The sequence below is a fragment of the Maniola jurtina genome, chromosome 7, assembly GCF_905333055.1.
Source record: "Maniola jurtina chromosome 7, ilManJurt1.1, whole genome shotgun sequence".
NCBI lineage: Eukaryota > Metazoa > Arthropoda > Insecta > Lepidoptera > Nymphalidae > Maniola > Maniola jurtina.
In genome coordinates this window covers 1,570,467-1,590,482 of record NC_060035.1, presented here as the reverse complement: position 1 = coordinate 1,590,482, position 20,016 = coordinate 1,570,467, and the positions used below count along the sequence as shown (strand labels likewise).

General features: G+C 37.6%; 1 protein-coding gene across 2 annotated transcripts in view; it reads right to left on the bottom strand.

Annotated features, from left to right (window-relative positions):
• LOC123866949 (four and a half LIM domains protein 2) overlaps positions 1–20,016 on the bottom strand; it is a 209,174-nt gene that overhangs the window by 168,878 nt on the left and 20,280 nt on the right. The window lies entirely within an intron of this gene.

Genomic DNA, 20,016 nt, shown 5'->3' with positions numbered 1-20,016 from the left:
GCCAGACAGGTGGCAAATATTACGAATGAGACCCTGAAAAGACATGATATGCTTGAAAAAGTTACGATGCTGAGTTAAGTCGCTACTTAAATATCGAACTATGGATTTGAAGTTGGATTTGCTTCGTCGACTTTTTGAGGTGAAAATGTCACAAATAACTAAACAGTCAGCAATTTTAAGTCTGTTTAAAAAGGTACGACTTTTGTATTTTACGGAATTTTGTACACTTCGTACCCTTCTGGCAGGTCTGTGCGCAACATTTTAGTGTCGCACAACATTGTAGGCATAGTGTCGTAACGTAAGTCATCGCAAATACTTTAGCTATGGAAGCGGAACCCTACATTTTGCGTGTTCCGATCTGACACGGTTTTTTTTCCTGACGCCACGGAATAAAAAGTCTAAGTTTTCATTCGACTCGAATAATCGAACCAATATCACGTAGCTCCTCATAGATATAATTAAAATCGATAGGCCATTTCGACGGATCATTAAGAGGGCTCTCTCCGTCACTCGTTTCATACAATCGTAGTTCCAATTTCATTTGACTATTAAGCAACCAAAGCCCATGAAATTTTGCAGACATATTATAGAAATTAATATCTATGTCTGTGGTTTTCCAGATTTCTGTTAAAATATTCGGTTTCAAAGTTACGCGGTCTTAAAAATTTTCATACAAATCTTTGAGCCCCTGTAATTTTAAAACTACACATTTTTAGAAAAATCTAAAACCCCACAGACACAGATATTAGTTTCTAGAATATGTCTGCAAAATTTCATGGACTTTAGTTGCTTAATATTCAAATGAAATTGGAACTACGATTGTATGAAACGAGTGACGGAGAGAGCCCTGTTAATAATAAATAATTAAGCAGTTACCAAAATATAACGGTCATTTAACGATATGTTAACCAATTCAACCGTTAATTAAATGAAGCACCGATTGATGCTATAATTAAATTATTTCATATTGTACTCGTAGGTAAGTATATTATGGTAGCAAAGGACGTGATAGCCGGACGCTGAAACCACATAATATTACGGATTACCTGGACGCTTTGTTGACACTAATTAACTAATTAAACAGTAACTACTGAGAGGTTACTAATTACCAATTAGGTACCTTTAGATACAAATGCTGTCATCACACTAATATTATAAAGGTGAAAGTTGTATGTGTGTGTGTGTGTGTGTGTGTGTGTGTGTGTGTGTGTGTGTGTGTGTGTGTGTGTGTATGTTTGTTAATCCTTCACGCAAAAACTACTGGACGGATTGGGCTGAAATTTAGAATGAAGATAGATTATACCCTGGATTAGCACATAGGCTACTTTTTATCCCGGAAAAATCAAAGAGTTCCCACGGGAATTTTAAAAAACCTACATCCACGCGAACGAAGTCGCGGGTATCAGCTAGTCCATATTATATTGGTCACAGCTATAGCTTTGTCGTCGTTGCCCACGGCTGGGCATAGGTATTTTGTAGGGACTTCCACACGCCGTGGTTTTGCGCCGCCTGAATCAAGCGGCTTCGCTGCAACTCGTTCGATGTCATCTGTCCGCTTAGTCACTTCAGCTTCGTAATCTGTTGAGCTCCGGATCTTCTCATATCTTAGTGGTTTGTGCCTCATACCTATTCCTGTAAAGTTCCTGTATAGAATTTGTCAAAATTGGTTGAACAAATGGGCTGTGAAAAGCTAGCAGACAGACAGACAGACAGGCACATTTTTGCATTTATAATTTTACAGAATAGTTTGTTATCATAATCATAAAAATCGTTGGTGTTTTTAAATTATTTCATAGCATACTGTATAAAGAGAATAACGAAGCATCCCGTATTCGCCCCACATTCAGTGTCAACCAGTAGGTAGCCATGCACTCAGCATACAAAGCTCTTTACAATTATTGACTGACGCCAATTCAACACCTGTTACGATAATACAAGCCACTCTGATATGGCGATACCTTTACCACGGGTTGTCGAAAAAGATACTTTTTAACCGACTTCGAAAAAAGGTGGAGGTTCTCAATTCGTCGGAACCTTTTTTTTGTATTCCATTGTAATGATAGGGGTGGTGCCTACTAAGTAGGTACTAGTCAATTCAGCAACTTTTTACCAAACGTCTAAACGCTCGCTTAGTAACGGAGGTTATATTTTGCTCTCTCGTCTGGCTTTACAAAGATTAGCCAATGTCAAGTTTGTAGTTATTTGTAACAAGTTAGGGAAACTATACAAGAATGGACCCCGTCTGTGCCGGCGCTTGCCGACATACGCACAGCACCCCCTTAGAGCGCTTTCCAGTCAGTTTTAACAAAAAAAAGCACTCCAAAAAGGCAGAGCACGCCCGCCAGCTAACACCAACACAGACGAAGTCCGAGGTTATATTATGTTATATACGAGTACGCGTTAATGACGTCACAAAATCTTTGCACAGAATTCATAAAAGAATCCACCTGAACGAATATGGACAGTTTCTATCCATATCTGTCTCTCTGTCCGTCTGTCACGGCCCAACAGTTTAACTTATTCTGAAGAAATTTGGTACAGGATTAGCCTATATTCCGGGGACGGACATAGCCTACTTTTTATCCCGGAAAATCAAAGAATTCCCGTGGGATTCCTAAAAACCCATCCGCTTAACCAATTTGTATGGAAGGTACCGAGGTAACTTGCGTCCCTGTAATTGACATAGGCATTTTATCCCGGAAAATCAAACGTTCCCACGGGATCTTTTAAAACCTAAATCCATGTGGAACTCACGGGCTTGCTCTAGTTAAAACTAAATCTGACTAACTAAAAACAAAGTCTCTAGTGCAGGGTCGGTAGAGCAAATTCTATTAGAAAATAACGAGAAACTTTACGCGATTTCGATTGCATTTAAAACATCTACAGATCCGTTTTTGTTCTGTTTTCATAAAAACAATTAAGAATATAAAACTGAGCTAATATCGGCTTAGAAAGCATTCTCTACAAGTAATTTTGGCATGCATCAAATTCAGATTAGGCTACAAAACAAAATACAACGTAATATTATTGAAATAAAATTAGGGTAATTTAAATGAGATCTATGTCTGCGAAAGTTTATTTTACAGCAATTCAAAAATCAAGTTAAATTATGCTAATTTTGATCGTCGATTAATAAATCAATCGCGTGATAAATTAATAGATTGCATTCGAGTTGCAAATTAAAATACTAGTGGTAAGGGACGTCTATTGAATATAATAGCCAGCACTATTCATTATTGAGTCCTCCTTTGAAAGTGAATATAGAAGCCATGACATTTGATTGTTATTACAATGTCTCTACCTCGCTTGATCTGATGCTTGATACTATTACAGATCAATCAAATGCCAGTTTTACCTTCTACATATTTTGATTCATCTGTGTAAGTAATATTTGTAGAGTCGAATCAAAGTTTTTGTAAACTAAGCTCATTTATAGGCGTTTTTCTTTTTTTAAATAAAAGTAGCGAGCAAACGAGCAGGCAGGTCACCTGATGTTATGTGATTACCGCCCATGAACGTTTGCAGTACTAGAGGAACTGTGGATGCGTTGCCGGCCTTGCAGGAGTTTGTTGGTCCGCCCCTAGAATAACTTAAGGGAACACCGCGGACGGGAGTTGATTCCACAGTTTTCACAGTATTGCTAAATAAAACTGAGTTTTCTGGCTTTTCTATCTTCTAAAATCTAAATAGGTCGGCTAGTCTAGCCGAGGTTTGTTACTCTTTCACGCAAAGTGTACAGGACGGATTCGGCTGGAAACGGAGACAGATTATACCCTGGATTAACACATTCCTAGGCTACTTTTTATCCCGGAAAATTAATGAGCTCCCACGGGATTTTTATAAACCTATATCCACGCGAACGAAGTCGCGGGCATCAGCTAAGTAGGTAGGTATTTAATTGTGAACATATTGTGGTAAACAACGTATAGACTATAGGTATACTGTATAGGTCATCATGATCAACCCATTGCCAGCCCACTACTGAGCACTGATCTCTTCTCAGACTGAGAAGGGTTTAGGCCATAGTCTGCCACGCTGGCCCAATGCAGATTGGCAGACTTCATACACCTTTGAGAACATGAACAACTTTCAGGCAAGCAGGTTTCCTCGCGATGTTTTCCTTCACCGTTGAAGTGATATTTAATTGCTTAAAACGCACATAACCGAAAAGTTAGAGGTGCGTGTCCGGGATCGAACCCCCGACTTCCGATTAGGAGCCGGACGTTCTTACCACTAGGCTATCACGGCCGCTGTATAGGTACAAAAACATAATATAAACGTGTAAAGTTAACAAGTTCGACCGACCTTCGACCACTGGGCCCACGCGGGTTTTTGCAAGCCCAAACTCTGAAGTCATCGGCACCCACGCCGAGTGTTCGTGGTGACACAACTTGAGATGGTGTCGTGATTTATTGCCACTGTAGCCATAAACATGTCAGTTTAGCGTCTATAAATCAAAATTCGATGTTTCAGTGCTTAAAAACAAACAAAACATCTACATACTAAAATAAATAAATAAATAAAAATAAAAAAGCCTTTTTATTTCTCATATTCCTTAATTAGTTACATAGTAGATTAATTTTGTTAGCTATTACATTTCCCTTATTTTCCTAAGTTAGTATGTAAGTGAACAATTATTGTTATGGAACATGAGCCCCTTTGCGGGTATAGGCCTCCTCCAACCTCTTCCACTTCTCCCTGTCCTTGCCAAGGTACAGCCAGTTCTTCCCTGCAGTTTGAATTATCTCATCAGCCCACCGTTTGTATGGCCTTCCAACATCCCTTTTTCCGATTGGTCCAACCAACAAACCAACCAACAGGACCAATCGGAAAACATCTACATACCACTACGTATTTTGAAAAAAAGCTGTGATAGCCTGGTGGTTAGAACGTCCGGCTAGAAGTCGGGTGGTCGATCCCGGGCACGCACCTCTAACTTTTCAATTATGTGCGTTTTAACGTAACCTAAACCCTTCTCACTTTGAGAAGAGACCTATACTCCGTAGTGGGACGGCAATGGGTTGATCGTGATTTTGAATTTATTTTAAGTGGACCTAATGTATGTTTATATTTGAAGAGGATTTCGAAATCCATATATATCTAATCTATACTTAATATTATAAATGTGAAATTGTGTATGTCTGTCTGCTAGCTTTTCACGGCCCATCCGTAGCCGAATTAGAGGAGAGATAGCTTACGTCCCACAGACGGATGTAGGCTATTTCTTGTTCCGAAAAATCATAGAGTCGAAATTTTTAAAATATCTAAGTCAACCTGGATGAAGTACCTAGCTGGCATCATCTATTTGGTACAAAGATAGCTTGCTTCCTGGAGACAGATGACATACAGACATACTTTTTACCTTTTCACGGCCCATCCGTTTAACCGATTTTGACGAAGTTTGGTACAGATAGGTATAGCTTGCATCCGGCCATATTATTATGCGACTTTTATTTTTCATTCATACCAAAAATCTAAGAATTCCTACAGGTTTTTAGAAAACCTAAACCGCGCGGATGAACTCGCGAGCATTATCTAGTTTCATACAAAAGAAGATAATAAATCTGTTTATTTAACTAATTACGTCCTGTTTTTCTTGATCCCACCAGTGGAAGTGTTTAATACCCACCTGGGTTGGCACCCATCAAACAATCAATGTCTCGAATCTTGATTGTTACGTGGGTTATAAGTGTTTTTCAAGTTTCAAGCACCTGTTTACGTCACCCCTTTAACGAGATATATATACTCGTAGAGTACAGTACAACAGTCTAGCCACCAGTAAGAACAACTTTGGTAGCTTATATCTCTGAAACGTGACACTTTGAAAGATTTTATCTCATACTATACTTGTTTGTATTGATACCAACTTGATTGATGCAGGTATTATGCGTGGCCACTATTTTGAAAAAAAAAAAGATAATGGGAACATGTAGGTAGGCCTTGTTCTATACTAAATTATTCCAAGTTCAAAACCCAAAGTTTAAGAATGCATGAAACATTCAAACTTCAAACAAACTTATTAAAAAGGTCCTAAAAGAAGAAGGTAAGCTTCATCCATACTAATAGTTAAAGAACCATAAAAATAGCGCTAGCACTCTACTTGTAGACATATTAGCATTACTTGTAGACGTATTAGCATTTAGCTATACAATCAACATGAATTTTTATGGATATTTACTTTGAACTTTTGACCCTTGTATCTCGTAAATAAAATATAAAGCATTTGCATGAATTTTTACTCTTTGATTCTTCTCTTTGATCAGGCACCTAATGTCGCATAAATATTTATCTTAAAGTATACTTGATGATGCTTGCCACTTAGTCTGCGAGGATTTAGGTGTTTTAAAATTCCCATGGGAGCTTTTTAATTTTTACGGGATAAAAAATAGCATGTTTAAAATATGCTATTACACTGATCGCGAGAACTTTCCTCAATGGATAAGAGTATCTAAGTCTCAGCCATTGAGGAGTTCACTGTTCTCCATGTCCGAAGATATTCATCACATCTTCGCCTTTATATGGAACCACCTGCAGAGTATATCTACCCTTTCAAACGAAAATAAATTTCCAAATCGGTGCAGGCGTCTTTGAGAAATCGTGGAACATACATTAAAAAAGCAAAAAAAAAAGATTCCGACGAACTCCTCCTTTTTTGAAGTCGGTTAATTATACAATATTCTGTGCAACCGGATATCTGAAAATACCGCGGCACTCAAAGTTATTGGCAGACGAGGACACATAACCGATAAGTTCGTCAAAGGTTGAACAGTGATTCACTTTAGCGAGAAGCAATGAATGCAGCATCGCTTCCAGAAACATTGTAGGCATTTTAAAAGGAAAAGTTTATTCTAACGTTCAAACTATTGCAAATGAGTGTTATAAGTATAGGTTGTTACGACTATACTCACGTATTCAGTCTATGTAAGCCCGACTAGTTTCGAATCCATCTGAGGTCCTTTTGCGTGGAACCACGAAGTCGAGCTGAGACCCTATGAGAAAGGAACCCCGTATGGGTCTGAAACTAGTCGGGTTTACATCAAAATACGTAAGTATAGCCGTAACAACCTATACTTATAAAGGAAAAGTTTAATTATAAACAATTTGACAAGCAAATTGGCATATCGTAGGTTATAAACTTTATTATGGTTAAGGTAACCTTATCTTTATTAGTTTTTACATACAAGGAATGAATTCCCTTATGTTCTACAGACTCCATAGCCCTTTAAAAAAAAATCTTATCTTTGTGTAATTTTAGGATACCTGTACACTGAAGGTGAGCGGAGATGTGTTCAGACCATTCCTCTTACATCAATGGTTCAGACCGATAATATTGTAGTTAGATGACGTGGTAGTTCACAAACAAACACAAACATTATATTATCTACGCGCCGCGCGTCTCATCCCCGGTCCGATGGACTGACAACCTAAGATAAAACAGAAGTACTAGAGAACGATTTAGGCATGCGAAATATCTTTGAGTTAAACAGACCATTCAGGCTGTTCCAACAGAATAAATACAGAAAGAATATAATCAGAATAAATACAGAAGGAACAGAAAGCATGGTGACACTTTCAACAGGATCTCAGAGTTTCCAAAGCATAGTTCATTTAGATATCGTGAAGAAGGAATGACCTAAGGTGGCACTCTTCTTTTGAACGTCCCATATTATGGTCTCGGTATATGTTGCTGTATACCTATGTCTGGAATCTTGATAGAAAAGGATCTTTTTTGGACCTCCCTGATTAAGGTTTTGTAATCACAAATTGTTCTCCAATACTCTTAATCTAAGTAAGACCCCACCGACTTAAAAAAATCCATCATAGGGTGCCTCATCACCTACTATTTAGTCAAGCGCATGCCTATATTAGGTATAGTTAAAAAAACATACTAACATTTAAACATACCTACGTACTTAGATGCATGTAAATTATATACATACTAACTAATTATTTACACTCATGGCCTAACATATTATTGCATTCTAATTAGAAAACACATAATATATTTACGATTGTGAACACAACATTAATCCGGAAGTCAATCATATAGCATGAATAATCCATTATTTGGCGTGAATAGGTTCAATCGGAAACCTGTATCGCTGAATAATGGAGTAAATATTTGATGTGTGCTTATTTGCTAAGCTGTTATGGTTGTATGATGTGATTCAGAGCTTTATAATAAAGGTTGCGAAGCTGAAGTGGCAATGGGCAGGCCACGTAGTTCGGGGTGCCAGCCAGGTAACCTCCCAGTGCCTGGGTGCATGATAATAATAATGAATGAATGAATGATTTATTCAATAAAATGTAGGTACAATATGATGATTGATAGTATACGGAAACCTTGCCCGGAAAACATTCTATCTGCTAAAATTTACTAAGATTAAAATATAATAAATAATAATCCATATGGAATCTTTGTGCTAACAAAATAAATTTGAAAACTAAAACCCGACTGCGATCGTTTTAATAAACGCTGAAATATTAGAGTAAAATTGTTTGTCTGTCGCTTTGTAAGTATTATTTTAATGTTGTGTTACATTTATATTCATGGACTCAGAATTTTCTCCTCTTTCATTTGACACCCCACTCGATACAATAGCAAAAAATATATTTTTGGATACCCCCACGTTTTTGATGTTACATTCGGTAGGTCAATTTTTTTCGTATAAAATACGGACCTTTACAACAAATCAATTGACACCTCATTCATCAAAATCGGCCCAGTAGTTTGGGCACTACGGTAAAACAAACAAAAACTGAATACAAACATAGATAGACTGCTAAAATCATAACCCTTCCTTTTGGCTTTGCCACAGTCGGGTAAAGAAGATAAGGCTAGGCTTCAATTAAAAAAGCATATACATAATAGATAAGATTTGATAAAATCTGTTCACAACTTATTTTTCAGAGCTATTAGAGTACATTTGCCTAAACAAACATTTCACATAATACGAACCAATCTCAAAATTATGTAATGCATGTATAATATTTACACAGTAAATTGTATGATAAAATTGTAACGAGATTTAAAGCTTATACCCTCTGCATGTATAATTCATGAAAACCATAATTGATTGACATCGTGCAGGTAGAACTGCCAAAAAGCAATTATTTAAATTTTGTATCGCGTAATAACCTCGACGAATCAAAAACTATGAAACGATGTGGGGTTATACAATAACATACTTAATTAATTTGTTATATTTTTATCATAAATAATATGTATAAAAAGATAAGATGACTGACTGACTGATTGATCTATCAATACACAACTCAAATTACTGGACGGATCAGGTTGTTTGGCATGCAGATAACTATTATGAATAACATATTATATATATACATCCGATAAGAAGGGATTTTTGAAAATTCAACTCCTAAAGGGGTAAAACAGGGGGTTGAAAATTGCATGATCCACACGGACGAAGTCCCGGGAATAAGCGAGCCTAAGTAGGTATATAAGCAAAGTCTAAGCAACTTCTAGCGACTTGAAGTTAAAAAGCGTACCCTTGCATAACCCTTGCGTGCCAGAATTAGCCATTTGCGCTTAATAAGCGCCCCCTAAAAGTAGCACTAGATGGTTCGCAAAAACTAATAAATAATATGAAGGGTATCTTTAAAACAAGAGTGAATAGGCACCTTATAGGTGAACGCGTCCCATCTTAGACCACATCATCACTTTCCATCAGGTGTGATTGTGGTCAAGCGCTTGCCTATTCTGAATAAAAAAAAAGAAAAAAGATTCCGACGAATTGAGAACCTCCTCCTTTTTTGGAAGTCGGTTAAAAAGAAAGATCATCAAACTTTACAAGAACTATGGGCAAAAACTTGTCAAAGGAATGAAAAATAAACTGGTCTTATTCATGAATCTCGTGGCTTTTGTGGACTGGTTTTTTATCCTTTTGAGGATAACGAGGTCTGCGTCACTGCAACACTTTGAAACCTGATTTTTTTGGCCACGCGGTTTTTGTGAGTCTTATAAAATTGAAATCCATGTCTGTGATACCTAACTAGCAATTTTATCCGCGTGGATTAACATATTTTCTGTTTTTTAATTTTCCAGTGCGATAGTTAGAAGTTCTTAAAATCCTTTCTTAGTGACGGTCTAAATTCTAAGTTATCGAGAGAGAAACTTCATGCAAAACTTCAAGTTTCTTGACTAAGTGACTTGAATTATAATGACAAAGTGCGTAAATCACCTGATAGTAGAAGAAAATAATGCCTAAAAGGGTGTTTGCAATAATTTTGCTGTTACAAAGCACTTAAGCCTAAGATAAGCAAAATTACGCCTAACATTTAAAAGCAAGGGGTGATTGAATGGCTGACTGATCTAACAATACACAGCTCAAACTACTAGACGGATCGGGCTGAAAGCCATGCAGATAGCTATTATGACGTAGATATTCGTTCAGAAAGTGTTTTTAAAAATTCAACTCTTAAGGAGGTGAAATAGGGATTTGAATTTGTGTAATTCGCGGGGATAATATTATATTAGTATCATGGTCAGTATTGTGGGCATGCCTTGATATGCATTTATTCAAGAAAAGTTAAGCACAAGGACTTATCTTACTCAATATTACGAGCGAAATCGCCAAGAAAAACACGAATCTTTATTACTGTTAGAAAATTAATAAATTATTTCATGTACATACCTATTATATTTAAAACAATACGAAGAAAAATTGTGTTTTTCTTATATTTTGTGGCTTTGGTTTACTTAGGACCGATTTTTCAACCACCAAAATAATAATGTTTTAGTTAAACGTAGGTTTAACTGAAGAACAATAATATCACGTTTTGACAGCTTTTGTACTGGATATCTGTCAAAATGTTAAAATTCATCAATTAAAGTTTGTTTGGTCAATGGAACTAAAACATTCCACGTGGACGAAATCAAGGCTAGTTTTATAACTTTAAGAATATGTGGATGTTATGTTATATAAAAATTTATGTCAGAAATCAGAATTCTGGAAAGTATAGCGCCTTCTATCAATCAGATCAAAAATACTGTGCCAAAGAGTTTAAAACTTAAAAGCTTCTGCCAAATTAGTTTGAGAAGATTTCTTTAAACTTCCAATTTTTCGTAAAAATCATATTATACACTATTGGCGATGTTCCAAAATTTTCCGCATGATATCTTCTGTTAGAGGGTGTGATATGGAGTGCCAATATGTACTATACGTATACTAATATATTATGTGTACTAAATGCAGTCCGAGCACAACCATTGTGGTATATTTCTCTTACAATAGAAAAAGCTTTTCTCATGAATACTTTTTATCTTTGTGGTATCTATTCCACTCCCTCTCGCACTCCAAGGATGACAAAATTAGCGCAAAAGTGACGACAGTTCCTAATCTCTCCTGTACACACTCACCCCTAAAATAGTCTAAATAAGTTAGGAATGCGCGATTATGCACACCGAACAAAAAAAGGTTCTCCTTCGTTTTTCAAAATATTCAAAATGGTGGTTGCTCTTTATCAAATATTCAATTTACAATATTATGCGTAATTGCATTCCTGCGCAATGCTGGAGCGAGCATCCACACATTGTTATAATATACATAATCTTCGATTGTATTACATACTTTTTCAAGAGCATATTTTTTCAAATTAAAAAAAAACTTGTAAAAAGGCAAATATAAAATTGATTGTGGAATTTCACAAATACTTTTCAGATTTTTTTAAAAAACTGGAACCTATTGAGTCGAGAGCTTAAATTATGATTTCTAGTTTTCTAATATTATGTAGGTCGTTGATTTTTTTTGTAATTAGTTTTATTGATCTAAATAATATGTTGTAAAACCATAGAATGAATACCTATTTCGTTTTTCTCTCGAAGAGAACCACGCGGTTTTAATTTATAAAATTGCGCAGGTTTTGTAAAGCTTTGCCGATAAAAAAGCCATGAGAAAACTTTGTCGCATTGACTGTGCTCGGGCTCTTGGGGGATGTTACTCGTATGGTGAGACATAGCTGCGGGTCACTTGTCATATGAGGCGTAACATGGAAAACGAATTATAGCATAAAAGCCATCCGTGTTTGCCTCCTTTCGATGATTTGGCGGTAAACAGTAAGCATCGTAGGCATACTTACTATTTTTCCAAACGTTAAGGCAGTTAACTGATTTACGATGTGGTAGGGGTCCTCTTCTTCTAGTGCCATCACCTATCGAAGGTTGGCAATCATTAAAGCTAACTGGATTTTGTTGACCGCTACCCAAAATAGTGACCTTGTACTCCTATTGAACCCCTGGCGAAGGTTGTTAAGCCAGGATGTTCGTCTACGGCCAGGTTTAGGTTTGCCTTTTATCTTACCCCGTGTTATAAGCTGTAGTAGGTCATATTTTGAGTTACGCAGTGGAAGGAGTATCGACTTCAGACCGATGCGACCGACCGCAGACCGCTGCGACCGACCGCAGACCGCTGCGACCGACCGCAGACCGCTGCGCTGGCCATGGTCTTAGGCAAGGGGACGTTTTGGCGGTTTAGAATAAGGAGTGCTCCATGTTATGACTAACCATCACCGGCCCACTACTGAGCATGGGCCTCTCCTCCGCATGAGAAGAGTTATATCGTAGTCTACCACACTGGCCAAGTAGGTACGGATTGGCAGATTTTACGCATCTTTGAAAGAACTTTCTGAACATTGTGAAGAACTTTCTGAAATGCAACCTGCATTTCAGAAACTCCTTACCGAAGTTTTCTTTCACATAACTTCGAAAAGTTTAAGTGGGGGATCAAATCCCGGATTCCCCGAATAGAATCCCGATATCTTAATAGTTAACAGCCTGGATAGGTCAACGACTGAATTTCGAAAGTTCGGCGGTTCAAACTCCACCCGTTGCACTATTTTCGTACCTACTCCTGGCATAAGCTTTACGCTTAGTTGGAGGGGAAAGGGGAATATTAGTTATGATTAACATGGCTAATATTCTTTTTTTTAATTAACCACTAGGCTATACATATAAAAAACACCGCACGCTATTACTAAAAATGATATTTTCAGGTAACAAACTAGTGCTATACTTAGATGTAGAGAAGGATACGATAGGATATGCTGTTATTGTGAGTGGCGGGGAAAGCGGAAGCCGGAAGGGTGTTCCATATCCTAGCGTTGCATATTACTTGTAGCTTGTATCTACTTGTCTGCGGAGAATCGACTATGAAGTGAGGGTGGTTATACAGACTAGCGTTTTTTGCATGTTATACTACGCTTGTTTACACGGTTACACGCGCGCTACATTTCGTACTTCAATGAGCCGAATGCACGTGCACGCGCTCATTCCTGTGTGTTCGCTCGGACGAGTAGGTCAGTCAGTTAGTAAGTAATATGGATACCTACTGAGTTGGATATCCATCCGTTTTTTCAGGAAGGAACGACCCGCGCGTATACCTACGAGGTTAAAAGCACGTCTACTTACGATATGCGCAGTGACAAATGCATGCTGTACAAAACCGAGCTTAATAGAAAGCACAAAAAAAAGAGCACAAACAATTCTAACCTAACCTAAAACCGCTCATAAATAATTGAATACTCATAAGTATTATATAAATAGACACACTAGGTGTCTGTCTGCTTGTCTGCTAGCTTTTCACGACCCAACAGTTTAACCAATTTTGATGACATTTGGTACAGAGTAAGCTTACATCCCGAGGACGGACACAGGGCACGTTTTTATTCCGCGAAATCAAAGAGTTCCCACGGGATTCTTAAAGGCCGATCCGTTTAACCGATTTGTTGGTACAGTGGTAGCTTGCGTCCCGGAAATTGACTTAGGTAACTTTTTATCCCGGAAAATCAACGAGTTCCCATTTTGAACAAACCTAAATCCACGTGGATTAAGTTATGTGTAATATACTCAAAGTCTAAGGCCGAGCTCACTTTGGATACGTTTTCGTACGAATTCCATTCGTGCAGAAACGTACGAACACGCACGAACATTCCCGACCTTCTGAGTACTATGAAAGCGCTCACACTGCGCGCGAGTTAGTCGTACGTATACGTACGTGCAAGTCCGACGTCCGAAACCAATCCGAACTTGTTGGGATTTTATTACGCGTTCGTGCGTTCATAATGTTCACACCAGTACTCTGTGTATTTGACGGAGAAAAACATATTCAGTGTGCGCACTTAATTCGTACGAACAGTGTTCATACGTTTACGTACGATATAATTCGCATCCAAAGTGAGCGCGGCCTAAAACTTACGACGCGCTCGCAGTCCGATAGAAAAAAGGCGAGGGAGGAACTCGAAGGAGGTAGATATAATTATTTGAACAACATAACAATTAAACTAGGCGTTAATAGAAACAGTAGGTAGTCCTAAAGATAAACTCCTGTCTATATTTTCTTTCCAAGAAAAGATCAAGTGGGTGTAACAGTATGCCTGTTTGAGCGAATATAAATATCGAAAAATCGATGTAATCCAGTTACATGTAGGCGGCTTACAGAATTAAAAAACTTGTGTTACAAACTTGAGGGCAAAGATTTTTTTTACGTTAAAGAAGTGTAAAGCTTATTAATTTAGCACACACATTTTAGCTAATGAACGTTTTAAACCTATAATAAGGGATTTTTATGAATAAGACTGTTAATATGAAACTAATAAATAGGCAAATAATAAATCTAAAGAATTTTCACGTTTCGACTTTTTCTTTTTTTGAAATCTGCATAAATGACTAAAGTCGTGATTGATTAAAAAAACCTACTTTAAATGAAAAAAATCAAAATGAGAAAAGCTATCTGGTAGCATGACGCCAATTTTTGAAACCTATATTTACGTATAGAATTTACAACTCCACGTCAAAATTAGACAATCGAGGAATTCCTACCTGACAAAGAAACATATTGTACGCGACAGGTCGAGATGGCAATCGGGATATGAGGCGGAAGGACACCTAGTTTTACTATGACGCGTACTGATGCTTCAATCTGAATTTTATGGTTGGCTAGCCTATATTTTTTTTATAATTTTCAGTACTTCCAACCCTAAAGCGGTAGAAAAAGGTCTGTAAGTTGATATTAGAATTCGTCGCTTCTAAGCAAATTCCGTGAAAAATAGTGTTTGATTTTTGAGTAGTATTAATTAGCAAGCAGTAGGTCCCCACAATTAACGCGGACAAAGTAGTGAGAAAAAGCTCTAGTATTTTTCTAGTTTCTTTTAAAATAGAACACCATTATTGGAACACTTTATACCAAGACTCCCTCCCAAGAGACTTTATTCAGTTAGCCTTCCTAATTTGAAACTTTAATACATCACGCTGCTCTATATCTAATTATTAATATTTTGCTGGTAAAATACATTTTGACGTTAGAATATTTACTACAAGTTAACACCCTATTTTATCCTACTAAAACTTTTATCCTCTTTTATAAATGTTAATCTAATATAAATGACCTATCCATTACATCCGCTGATTTTAACAAAATTGGATACGTACAGATAGCTTGTTTCCCAGGGAAGACTACAAACTGATTTTGGTTAGTCCTTCAATCACACCGCATTACGTAGCAACTGGTCCTCTATTCGTGATTATGTAACAAGCAACGATGTGAAAAAAGAAAATGTAACACAACGATTCAAGCCTCTTCGATTACATTGAAGCCAAAATGTAGGCTTAATATTTAAGCGGTTTATGCAAGGCTTTTCAGACATATCGAAGGAATTTTAGCCAATGAATAAAATCATTCTTTATCCAACCGATACAAAGACGCTCTAGCCCAGCGGTTTCGAGCATGGGTATATGGATTTGATTCTCAGAATCTTTTAGGGTTTCATCCTTTTCTTCTCTTATCGTTTTTGGGGTATCATAGGACAGGGCTTTGTACCTTAGGCTTCTTGTACATTCTAAAACAGTTTTATTTTTATTTTTATGCATAACACTTTTTTATTTATCGTGTAAAATGACAAAAAAAAATATCTGAGTACGGAATCCTTGGTGCGCGACTCTGACTAGCACTTGACCGGTTTTTATTTCAATTCTCGGGATCACGCGGTTTTAAATTATATCTAGGTACATACTTACTATTTGGTTAGGTACTTAAAAATTCCGAGGAAACTCTTTGATTTCCCGGGTTAAAAAGCAGCCTATATCCATTTCCGGGGCGCAAGCTATCTCCTCTGTATTAAATTTTGTTAACTCGATTATACGGATGAGTCGTGAAAAGGCAACAGAAACACAGACAGACAATTTCGCACTTATAATATTAGTAGAGTAGGTACCTTTTGTAATACAATTTTTTTTTTCAAAATCTGTCACTACCCCGTCACATATAACAATATGCTCCGTCACATATGTATAACATAATCCTTTTATGAAATAAACAATAAGTAATATAGTACGCGACAGATTCAGATGGCAATCAGGGAAGAGGCGGGTGGATGCCCCGCACCCGCACCCGCACTCATCCGCAGCGGGTTAGCGCGTGGTGGGCTGTGCGGGTGCGCGGGGTGTTCCCACCCCGGTTGCCATCTCAACCTGTCGCACACTGTACCTACTTATAACAATTTTTCCAGTTTCCGCATCAGTTACATGTCAATCTTTCTAATAGCGTTAGTCATAAGAGCCATGTTATACATATACATACAAGCCTACATGAAATACGTTTTTTTTTAATTTTCTATTTTCACGTCACGTCTGAAATCACAATTAAGGCGGAAACATATTTATACCAAGTGACGTTTAATAAAACGCTACGCATTTTGAGTCAAATTAATTTTTTTTAAAATAAAATACTAGGCAGCGGACAATTTTGTCTGCGTGGATTAGGTTTTTTAATAAATTCCGTGGGAACTCTTTTACTTTGTGGGACAAAAAGTAGCCTATGTTCGTCTCCGAGATGCAAGCTACCTCGGCACCAAACGTCAAAATAAGTTAAATAGATAGGCAGTTAGCAGCCAGATAGTGCTAGAAGTGGCAATATAATTGGAAGGTTTGATTTCAGGCAGCGTCGCGGATTAGAAATTTATTATTTCAAAATTGACTCTAGTCTTATCCGGTCTCATTGGCTTCGGTTGACGAGTTCTTTACTCGCATTACACTAAAACGCGTGTGTGAGGTGTTAAAAGTGTGCATCTATCGCTACCGTGTGTCGATGTAATGTTTTTAGAGCGTGAACCGATCTCGCTGAAGAGTTCAGTTTTCACTTAGATCGTTCGTTTCTTTGAAACAGTAGTCGATGCAATGATGAAGTGTTTTTTCACGGTTTAGTGTATTTCAGTGCATTTCACAATTTTTAGGGTTCCTCACCCGAACAGCGCCAACGGGACTTACCGATCAGCTAATTACTTATAAGTAATTTAATTGGTAAAATATCAATTCACTAGCAAAACTTCCCAAATCCACACGGCTTAGGAGTCCAGTGCCTTGTAGCATTAGGATTGAAGAGTTGGGACTTGGGATTTAATAACAAAGTCTATGCTTGCCATTTTCAATATTATTTCACCACACCACTGTTCCTGAATCTCTATGGTTGAAGAGTAGGTAAGGTCTGGTTAAGGACTACTGTACCCTACATCATCAGGTTTGAAGAGTTCGAACTAGGAGTGTAATGATTAAGCCGTTGTCCGTTGCTTGATACCTAAAATATCAATTCATCATCAGCCGAATCCCCACGGCTTAGGAGTTCACTTGCAGCATGAGGATTGAGAAGTTAGTATCCAAGGTTCAAAGTCTATGCTTGGTACCTAAAAGCTAGATATAAAGTAGCACTAAAGTCAGAGTTAAATTCCATTAAAATATTCAGCGGTTTAAGCGCTGAATGCAAGAATTTATTAAACGCCAAAGCCGAAGCGACTGTATTGTAATCGGAATGCTGGCGGCAGCCTCGCTGAATCACTAAGAATGTTATGAACTTACAATACATTTTTTACAACCTTTCTATTGAACTAAGAATTTTTGGAGCAATGATTGAAGACATCTATGAAGGAGGAGAAAGGAGACGTATAGTCAAAAATGTCACAACACTCAAGTGACGACCACGACCGGTCTGTCAACAGTTACCATCGATTTTGGAAGCGCCACTACTATGGTCAAGAATCAAGACTCAAGATCGACATGACATAGTTTTATTCAAATACTATTGTCCCCGTTAATCGAAACAGAAGTCCCGTCGGGACTACACGGTAACGACTGACAAGAAGATTTTTGTTTAAAAACACTGTGGGAACTATTAGTTTTTCCTGGATAAAAAGTAGTCTATGTCGCTGGTCGAGATAGCAACCAGGGTTGGGACGCCCCGCACACCCGCTTCGGGCGGGATAGCGCGGGTGACATGCGGGTGTGCAGCCCCCCCCCCCCCCCCCCCCCCCCCCCCCCTTATACCACGATTGCCATCTCGACCTGTCACGTACCTAATATATGTATTATATCCATGCAGAAAATCACGTCAAACCGTTGAACTAGAACGTCATTGTTATGTTATGTTATGTATCAAGGTTACCAAGTTCCCAGACTGCATAGTTACTTAAAAGAAGCTTAATGAAATCAAAGTTATGTGTTTACTTACTTATTTTCAAATAAAATGGATGTGACGGATGGACAGACGGACTAGAAGAAACTAAATGGTTCCTTAGCTCAAGGCTATAAAAGTATAAAATGCATTCTTTTCCCACGCATTGAGACTAACCCAAAACGTGAGATTTTGTAATAAAGAAATGCATTTTCTTTTTATGCATTTTCAAAAGTATCTACTAGGATATCATAAAATGGAGTCGCATTTTTGCTAAAATATTCAGCGGCTTATATGCAACGAGAACGACATTATTAGACTGCATCGCAATCGGAATGCAGCCTCGCTGAATCACCAAGTATTTATGGGTTATAGCACCGAAGGGATCGTTTCAGCAAGCGCCTATTTGAATGTAGATACCGTCCACACTGTTTTCCACAGTCAAGCAAATGTACAGTTAGGAAACGAAAGTACTCGAAATTATACAGGAAAACGCCAAGCGTTACTCAATTTGGGCATACTTACTCTCATTTTTAACCGACTTCAAAAAAAGGAGGAGGTTCTCAACTCTTCGGAATCTTTTTTTTTATGTATGTTCCCCGATTACTCAAAGGCCCCTGGACCGATTTGGTTTTTTTTTGTTTGAAAGGGTATACTGTGCAGGTGGTCCCATATTTTGGTTAAGATCTGATGAATATCTTCGGAGATGGAGAACAGAACTCCTCAATGCATAAGAGCAAGTTGCTCGCAAGCAGTGTAATAGCTTAGTAAACAGTCGGGTTTTAACTGGGCATAGCATATTATAATACAGTGGGGCCACTAACAATAAAATTGTGAAATAAAAAAAATTCAAAAAAATAAATGAAACCGACTTCAAAACCCACAAACTATTTTATATTTTTTATATAATAAAACGCATACGAGAATTTTGTCCCCAGTGGTTGACCGTTGCCAAACTATATGGTAGCTAAACTGTGATGCTTTCACATAATATTCTATACGTTTAAACAGAAATACCAATTCTGTTTTAAACTGGCTGTATCTTTAAGAGGATCATTGTCAACGATCCCCCGTCGATTTCCTACGTATGATATTATTGTTCTCATCTCTATCTGCCCTGGTTCGTGTATTCTCGGTTCCTAGATCGGTGCATTTGTGATAACCAATTCTAATTGCTGTGATTGGCTGAATTTACCATGTTCTTGCTGCGACAGTGAGTTTGAGCCACTAGCGGAACAATGTTAGCCGGTCAGAAATGATTGCAATTAGTCAACCTGTATGACGTCCGTGTTCTGTTTTTGATTACAAAAAAGAAAAAATTGTTGTTGCAATCATCAATTTTAGCAAATAGTGAAAGAGAGTCGACCAATCAGAGGTCACAACTACCGTCACACTTTCTGTGAAACTATGGCAGTAGGCTTACCGAGTAATGAAAACAATTTTTCATTCTGTAATGTCATGTGGCAAGTAGGGTTGCCACCTGCCTCTTTTTGATTTACAGGCTACCACCATCAAAAATACGGGGTTTAGATTTGAAGAAATTTAAAAATTTGAAGTATTT